A 9,667-nucleotide genomic window follows, 5' to 3' on the forward strand; every position below is an offset into this window, starting at 1 on the left:
TTGTTGTACTTATGAATGAAGGACCTAGCATGGACAAGCATGATATCCGATGGAGCAGGATCAAGCATGGAGAATAAGGTGCACACGCGGGAAAGAACAATGGAGCTTCCGCTCGTGATTTTCGCACTTTGAAGCCACCATAAGGAGAGCATGAAGGCTTGGACGAAATATTTAAGATGCCACTTAATAAATTTTGTCCATAGGCTATTATAGGTGCTGCGCCACCTTATTTTTGGGCCAGGCCCATGTAATTTCGAAATACTATATTATAGGGTATTTTTAGAGTCTGTATGTGTGGGAAACTGAGTTAGGGTCGGTTTCGGACCCCTCCTCCAAGGGTTCAAGAAATTCCTCCTCTATTCCCCCATACATACAACCCTTAGGGCGCCGTTTAGTCTTGGGTTTGGTTTAGATTACAAGTTCGCCATAGTCGCAACTTCGCGTTCTTCGTTGGTGTTCCACGACTAGACAAAGGAGTCACAGAACCCCACTTTCATCAATATAGCTTTCCTCTTATATTCGAAATATCTAGATTGCAATCTTAGTTTCTTGCTTGTTCTTCGTTTGCGTGTAGGAAACAAACCTTCATGGTCAGGTTGATCGTGCTCCGGTGTGGTCATTAACCTCTTGGAGTTGGTTTTTCGATTGCTAAGGCGCGACGTCATCACACGTTCGTAGTCGGATCGTCAAAGTCTACTCCACCAAAAACGATAACGACCATCTCATCAAAAGACAAGGAAAACTTCGCCTCTATCAACATCACCTAAAATCTATCCTATATGCCTAGCTAGGGGCGTAAAATGATAGCGCTTGTTGGGAGGCAACCCAATGAAATAAATTTATTTTCGTTTTTGTTTTCTGTCCTTGAGTGGTTGCACAAGTATGCTACTATTATAATTTTGTTTTTGTGTTTTATTTAGTGTTTGTACCAAGCAAAGCCTTTGGGATCATGTGGGGGTATTAGATGCTTTAATCCTGCTGTAAAACAAAAACTTTTGTGTCCAGTAGAAAAATTTCTAAAAATCACAGAGACATCAAAAGTTTCTGAATTTAGTACAAAAGATTAATATACAAATTCCCTACGGTTTCCTATTTTTTCAGAATTTTTGGAGTTACAAAGTATAAGTAAATTTTGAATATTTACATACGTGTGTTTTTAACAAATTCTGTTTTCTTTGTGTTATGTGCTTATTTTAATGATTCTATGGTTTATATCGGGGGTCATAAGCCATGGTAAAGTTCGAATACAGTAGGTATAATGCAAAATTTTTTTGGAATGGGTCTTCATCAGTACCTATAGTAAAGTTTGATTTCATTATACTATCGGATCTCATAAATTTTTGTTGTGTTTTGTGTGATTGAAGTTTTCATGCTTTGAGTGAGATAATGATGGATGATGGAATAAGGAGTGACAAAAGACTAAGCTTGGGGATGCGCCATGGCACCCCAAGGCAATCTCTAAGGAGTACCAAGCAGTTAAGCTTGGGGATGCCCCGGAAGGCATCCCATCTTTCTTCTAGAAACCATCGGTAATTTTACTTGGAGCTATATTTTTATTCGTCACATATCATGAGTTTTGCTTGGAGCGTCTTGTATCATTTGTGTCTTTGCTTTATTTTCTGGTTAATTTATCATAATAAACCTTGTTGGACACACCCATTTGAGAGAGTCAAATTATGCTATGATTTGTTAGAATCGCTCTTTATGCTTCACTTAATTTTTTTGAGCCATGGAATTGCTCAAGTACTTCACTTATATCTTTTTGAGCAAGGTGGTGCTGTTATTTTGAAGAAAATTACTCTCATGCTTCACTTATTTTAGTTTGAGAGTTTCTGAAATATTAAAGAAATCCTCTCTTGCTTCGCTTATATAATTTTGAGAGTTGAAAATTTTAAATAAACTTGTGCTCTCTTGCTTCACTTATACTTGTTTGAGAGCTTGTTATTTGCATTGGCAATTTGGTTTAAATAAAAATTAGTTCCAAAGTGATGAATGTCTAGGAAATATATAATAAAAACTTTCATGAAGATCATTGGATATTAAACTTGATTCTTTTCAATAGTTTTACGATATGAAGATAGTAATATGTGAGTCATGTTGATGAGTAATTATGCTCTAGTAAGAATATTGGTGTTAAGGTTTTTGATTCCCTATGCACGCACATGAAGTCAATAATTATGCTATGAAATTACATGCTACTTGTGTTGCATTATTCAGTGTTAGTTATGTTTAATGTTCACTTATGATGATTTTCATTCCTTCATTGGGCGCTTCTCAATCTATTTCCTAGCCTTCACTTGTACTAAGCGGGAATAATGCTTGTGCATCCAAATCCTAAACCCAAAGTTGTGACAAATGAGCCCACCGTACCTACCTATATGTGGTATTTCAATGCCGTTCCAAGTAAATTTAAAAGTGCCAACTCTAATATCCAAAATAAAAGTTTGTTTTGTGTGCCCGTACCGCTCATGAAGCGGCGAGGGATGGCCGGTATCTTCCATGTTAAATAGGTTATTCTCAAGATGAGTGTTTATTCACTTGTCATTGCACGAGAGTATGGCGGTAAAAGGGATTCCCAGTCCAAGAAAGAAAGAAAAAAATATATTTTATGTTGTCAAATAATAAATTCCTTGAAAAGTGTTGGTATGGACGACACCGTGGATACGGCTAGCCGTGAAACGTGAAAGAATGATGGAAAATGAATAAACTTTATTTTCAGTTTGGGAACCGCCTATAATTTTTTATCATGGAGGATATTAGAAACTCTTAGTCGTTCTAGTTGACAGGAAAAACATGCCACCCTAAAAAAAATTATCTTTAAGTTTTTCACTTTGAGCTATGACACCTCTACAAATCCCTACTTCCGTGTGCAAAGGGCCTATCTATTTACTCTATGCAATTTTTATTTTTGAATTTGAGTCTTCATCTTCTCTTATAAAGCCCAAACTAAGGAACACCATTATCACACTTGAGCATTGGATTTAGTTAATATTTGAGTGTGTTACATGAATGGATCAATGATAGAGCATGATTAGCCAGGGATAACGTTCTTTAGCGTTCATATTTTGAAAGACCTAGTTGCTTCTTGATATGCTTGAGTATTGGAATCTTCATGTCAAACTATAGTCTATTGCTTTGCATCATCTAAAATTCCATATGTCCATGCCGATAGAAAAATAATATGATGAACATGTGAGGCAGCATTCCACAATCAAAAATTCCGTTTTTATCATTTACCTACTCGAGGACGAGCAGGAATTAATCTTGGGGATGCTGATACATCTCCAGCGTATCTACAATTTTTTATTGATCTATGATGTTATATTATAATTCTTGGATGTTTTATAACCATTTTATAGCAATTTTATATCATTTGTTGGGACTGACCTATTGACATAGTGCCTAGTGCCAATTGGTGTTTTTTGTTGTTTTTTCCTTCGCAGAAAATACATATTAGATAAGGTCCAATTGCCACAAAACTTTATGGAGATTTTTTTGGGCCAGAAGGAAACTTGTGGGCCAAGATTGAGCAGCAGCCAAGGCCGAGGGGGGCCACCAGACACCACGACACGCGAGAGGCTGGTAGTGCAGCATGGTGTCTAGTGGGGCCCTCTGGAAGCTTCTCCATCTCCTGTGGGCTCTATAAATACCGTAGTATTCAAAAAACCCTAGAGGAGTCGACGAAAAATTGTTTAAGTCGCCACAAGTTCTAGAGCCACGAAAACCAATCTAGAGCCCGTTCGAGAGAGGAACACGATCACAGAGGGGTTCACCATCCTCATTGGTGCTCCTCCGATGATGCGTGAGTAGTTCATATCACACCTACGGGTCCATAGGTAGTAGCTAGATGGCTTTCTCTCTCGTTTTGTTTCTCATACAATGGTCACTTGGAGATCCATATGATGTAACTCTTTCTTTTGCGGTGTGTTTGTTGGGATTCGATGAATTGTGAGTTTATGATCAAATATGAAAACATATTCATGCTTGATTATTATAGCCTCGTATTTCTTCTCCGCTATTTGGTTTTTGTCTGGCCAACTTGATATTTTATCTTGCAATGGGAAGAGGTGCTTTGTGATGGGTTCGATCTTGTAGTGCTCAATCTCAGTGACAGAAAGAGATATGCCATGCATGTATCATTGCCATTAAGGATAAAACAATGGGGTCTATTCCTACATGAATAGATCTTGTCTACACCATGTCATCGTTCTTAAGGCATTACTCCATTTCTCCATGAACTCAATACACTAGATACATGCTGGATAGCGGTGGATGCGTGGAGTAATAGAAGTAGATGCAGGTAGAAGTCAGTCTACTTATCTTGGATGTGTTGCCTATATACATGATCATTGCCATGAATACCGTCATAATTATTTGCTATTCTATCAATTGCTTAAGAGTAATTTGTCTACCCACCGCTTGCTATTTTTCTCGAGAGAAGCCACTAGTGAAACCTATGGCCCTCGGGTCTACTTTACATCGTCTGTTTGCAATCTCTACTTTGCTATTTGCTTTTCTACTTTATTTGCTCTCTTCTTTCCAGATCTATATTATCAACAAACCCAAAAATACCTTGCTGCGTTCTATTTGCTATCACTCTTATTTGCATCTATCAATCTATCCTTACTTAACCCAAGAGGGATTGACAACCCCTCTATGTGTTGGGTTGCGAGGATTTGCTATTTGTGTGTAGGTGCCACTTACAGAGTCTTGTGGATCTTCCTACTGGATTAATACCTTGGTTTCTTAACTGAGGGAAATACTTGCCGTCACTATGCTATATCACCCTTTAAGCTTGGAGGGAGAACCAACACACCTACGAGGAGTCAGGAGACTATTGGAAATATGCCCTAGAGGCAATAATAAAGTGGTTACTATCATATTTTCTTGGTCATGATAATCATTTATTACCATGCTAGAATTGTATTGACCAGAAACTTAAATACATGTGTGGATATATAGAAAACACCGTGTCCCTAGTGAGCCTCTACGAGACTAGCTCGTTGATCAAATATGGTTAAGGTTTCCTAACCATAGACATGAGTTGTCATTTTATAACGGGATCACATCATTAGGATAATGATCTGATGGACAAGACCCAACCGTAAGCATATCATTTGATCGTATCACTAAGTTTATTGCTATTGCTTTCTTCATGTCAGGTATTTGTTCCTAAGACCATGAGGTCATGCAAATCCCTGACATCGGAGGAATGTCTTATGTGTATTAAACATCACTTTGTAACTAGGTGATCATAAATGTGCCCTACAAGTATATCCGAGGATGTCTGTTGGGTTGGCATGGATCGATACCTGGATTTGTTACTCCATATGACGAAGAGGTATCTCTGGGCTCTCTCGGTAATACAACATCACCAGAAGCTTGCAAGCAATGTGACTAAGGATTTAGTCATGTGATCTTGTATTACGGAACGAATAAAGAGACTTGCCGGTAATGAGATTGAACTAGGAATGGAGATACCGATGATCGAATCTCGGGCAAGTAACATACCGATGGACAAAAGGAACTGCATACGTGATTGACTAAATCCTTGACACTGTGGTTCGACCGTCAAATCTTCGTGTAATATGTAGGAACCAATATGGCCATCCAGGTCCCGCTATTGGTTGTTGACCACAGAGGTGTTTTGTTCATGTCTATATTATTCTCGCACCTATAGGGTATGCACACTTAATGTTTGATGGCGATATAGTATTATTGGGTTATGTATGTTGGTGACCGAATGTTGTTCAGAGTTCTAAATGAGATCCCGGACATGACAAGGAGCTCTAGAATGGTTCAGAGTTAAAGATTTATATATGGAAAGTTGTTTTCAGGGTTCCAAAAAAGTTTCAGTTTTTTGGGTATTGTACTAGGAAGCTTCTAGAAGGTTCCGAAAACTTTCAAAGGAGTACAAAAGTCCACCAAGGGTTCCACCACGTCCCAAGGGTCAGCATGGGCTGAGGAGAGGCGCCCTAGCCTTATTGGGCCAGGCGCACAAGTCCCTCAAGGCCCATGCATTTGGGAAAGGTGGAAAGTCCACCTGTGTATGGAAAGGGGGGAACTGGACTAGGAGTCCAACTCCTTCCCCTTGGTGCGTCAGCCCGAGGGCTTGAAGGGCTGGCCACCATGTCCCTCCATGTATATATAGTGGGGAGGGGGTGCCCCCAAGAGTACACACCAGCCCCTTGGCGCCTCGCTATCTCTCGTTGCTCCGTTTATCCTCCATCCTCGTTCTAATAGTGCTTGGCGAAGCCCTTCTAGACTAGTTCCACCACCACCTCCACCATGCCGTCGTGCTGACAGAGAACCCATCTACTACTCCGCCCTCACTCGCTGGATCGAGGAGGCGGACGATGACCCACAAGTGAGGGCATATATCGTAGTCCTTTCGATAAGTAAGAGTGTCGAACCCAACGAGGAGCAGAAGGAACTCACAAGTGGTTTTCAGCAAGGTATTCTCTACAAGCACTGAAATTATCGGTAACAAATAGTTGTGTGATAAGATAATTCATAGCGAGTAGCAAGTAACAATAGTAACAAAGGTGCATAAAGATGGCCCAATCCCTTTTGTAGCAAGGGACAAGCCTGGACAAACTCTTATATGAGGTAAAGCGCTCCCGAGGACACATGGGAATTTCTGTCAAGCTAGTTTTCATCAAGTTCATATGATTCGCGTTCGCTACTTTGATAGTTTGATATGTGGGTGGACCGGTGCTTGGGTGCTGCCCTTACTTGGACAAACATCCCACTTATGATTAACCCCTCTCGCAAGCATCCGCAACTATGAAAGAAGAATTAAGACTAAGTCTAACCATAGCATTAAACTAGTGGATCCAAATCAGCCCCTTACGAAACAACGCATAAACTAGGGTTTAAGCTTCTGTCACTCTAGCAACCCATCATCTACTTACTTCCCAATGCCTTCCTCTAGGACCAAACAATGGTGAAGTGTTATGTAGTCGACGTTCACATAACACCACTAGAGGAAAGACAACATACAATGCATCAAAGTATCGAACAAATACCAAATTCACATGACTACTTATAACAAACTTATCCCATGTCCTCAGGAACAAAAGTGACTACTCACAAAGCATAATTATGTTCATGACCAGAGAGGTATTGAATAGCATCAAAGATCTGAACATATAATCTTCCACCAAGTGATCCAACTAGCATCAACTACAAAGAGTAATTAACACTACTAGCAACCTTACAAGTACCAATCGGAGTCGCGAGACGGAGATTGGTTACAAGAGATGAACTAGGGTTTGGAGATGAGATGGTGCAGATGAATATGTTGATGGAGATGAGTCCCCTCCGACGATAGGAGTGTTGGTGATGACGATGGCGACGATTTCCCCCTCCGGGAGGGAAATTTCCCCGACAAGACGGCCGTGCCGGAGCTCTAGATTGGTTCTGCTCAAGTTCCGCCTCGTGGCAGCGGAGGCTCCTTCCGAAAGCCTCCTCTTGATTTTTTCTGGGATGAAACCCTCCATATAGCAAAAGATGAGCGTCGGAGGGGCAACAGGGGGCCCACAAGCCACCCAGGCCCGGCCAGGGGGGTAGGCCGGGCCTGGCAGGCTTGTGGCCTCCTGGTGGCTCCCCTCCGGTACTTCTTCCGCCCAGTATTTTTTATAAATTCCAAAATAATTCCACGTTGATTTTCACGGCTTTTGGAGTTGTGCAGAATAGGTGTCTCAAACTTGCTCCTTTTTCAGACCAGAATTCCAGTTGCCGACATTCTCCCTCTTCATGTAAACTTTATAAAATAAGAGAGAAAAGACATAAGTATTGTACCTTGAAGTGTAATAACAGCCCATAAAGCGATAAATATCAACATAAAAGCATGATGCAAAATGAACGTATCAACTCCCCCAAGCTTAGACCTCGCTTGTCCTCAAGCGGAAGCCGAGATCAACAAATATGCCCACATGTTTAGAGATAGAGGTGTCGATAAAACAAATTATGGACATGCAAGCATCATGATCATAATTAGAACAACAATATTGTCATATAATCTCTTATGCTAAAGTGACAATTCCTTCACAGAGTAAAGTATGGATCAAGAACCTTATTGAGAAATAACAACCAATAGCCCTTAATCATTGAAGCTATTGCAATTTATCATAACATCGGAAGGAGTCAAATAAGAGCTTGTAAAGCAAATCCACATACTCAATCATCCTTTCGTCTTCTACAATTTCTAAAACTCACATGGTACTCATGAGATCAAAGTTTCAGTTGGACACAGAGAAAGATAGGGGCTTATAGTTTCGCCTCCCAACGACTTACTTCAAGGGTAATGTCAACAATAATAATTCATGAGTACTTACTTCCAAGTTGACATATGAATATAGATCTTTCCCTAGCACATGCCGTTAACCAAGATAAAGGCGAAATAAGGAATTGGTGTCGATCACCATGACTCTTTTAAGGACAAAAAGGTAAAGGTACAAGATAGGCCCTTCGCATCGGGAAGCAGAGGTTGTCATGCGCTTTTGAGGTTTGGATGTGTGACCTCTTAGTGTGAATGAACGTCACTTTATATTGCCTCCTGTGATAAAGAACTTTATTATGCAGTCTGTCGCTTTTATGTATTCCTCATCACAGGTTCATACAAAGCTTATTTTGCACACACTAATAGATCATACATATCTAGGGAGCAATTTTTATTGCTTGCACCGATGACAACTTACTTGAAGGATCTTCTTCAATCCATAGGTAGGTATGGTGGACTCTCATGGCAAAACTGGGTTGAAGGTTTATGGATGCACAAGTAGTATCTCTACTTAGTGCAGAAGTTTTGGCTGATATGAGGTGGAAGCAAGCTTCACATGCCAAGGGATCTCTAGTCATATAACATTGTTCAGAACCAAGCAAACATAATTCATCTTCCTTGTCCAACATCTACTTCTAAGCATGTAATAGTTTAATGAGTGTTCACAATCATAGATGGTTCCCAAGATGATATATTTATATGTGAACCTTTCCTTCTTTATTACTTCCTATTAATTGCAACATGACCAAGGTCTATGTTTGTCCACCTACAACAAGTTTCAATCAACATTCTTCTTATATGTGAAGTCATCACTTCCCATAAGATCATTACATGATCTTTCATGCTATTGTTCTTTTATTATTATTTTCTTTGGATCATGGCATGAGGCAAGGCCCTTAACTAGAACACACTTTATTATATGACTGACGAACTCGATTACATCAGGGGTGACACAAAGCAAAACTCAAGCCTAGAACATACTAAGAGCTTTATTCTACTAGAAAAAGATAAAAACAAAAAGGATCGAACTAAGAAAAAGGTAAAAGCAAAATATGTGATGGTGATACGATATCGGGGCAACTCCCCCAAGCTTGGCACAAGCCAAGGGGATTGCCCATACCCGTGCTCAGTTGTTTTCCTTCAAAGGTGATGGTGGTGGAGCTGTTGTGTAAGTGCATCTAGTGCCCCTTAGTGATTTTAGTGGTTTGAAGACTTATAGGTTAAGTATCTAATGTGTTTATAAGTGTACACAAGATCTATAAGTCATTGAGGAGTTTGAGATATTTGAAGAATATCGACCCCTAAAAATATATGTCTTCAGTTGAAGAAATTGGTCTGAATCTGAAGAAATGAATCGCGAGGAATCTGCGATGAAATTGATAT

This window comes from Hordeum vulgare, chromosome 5H, assembly GCF_904849725.1.
Source record: "Hordeum vulgare subsp. vulgare chromosome 5H, MorexV3_pseudomolecules_assembly, whole genome shotgun sequence".
NCBI lineage: Eukaryota > Viridiplantae > Streptophyta > Magnoliopsida > Poales > Poaceae > Hordeum > Hordeum vulgare.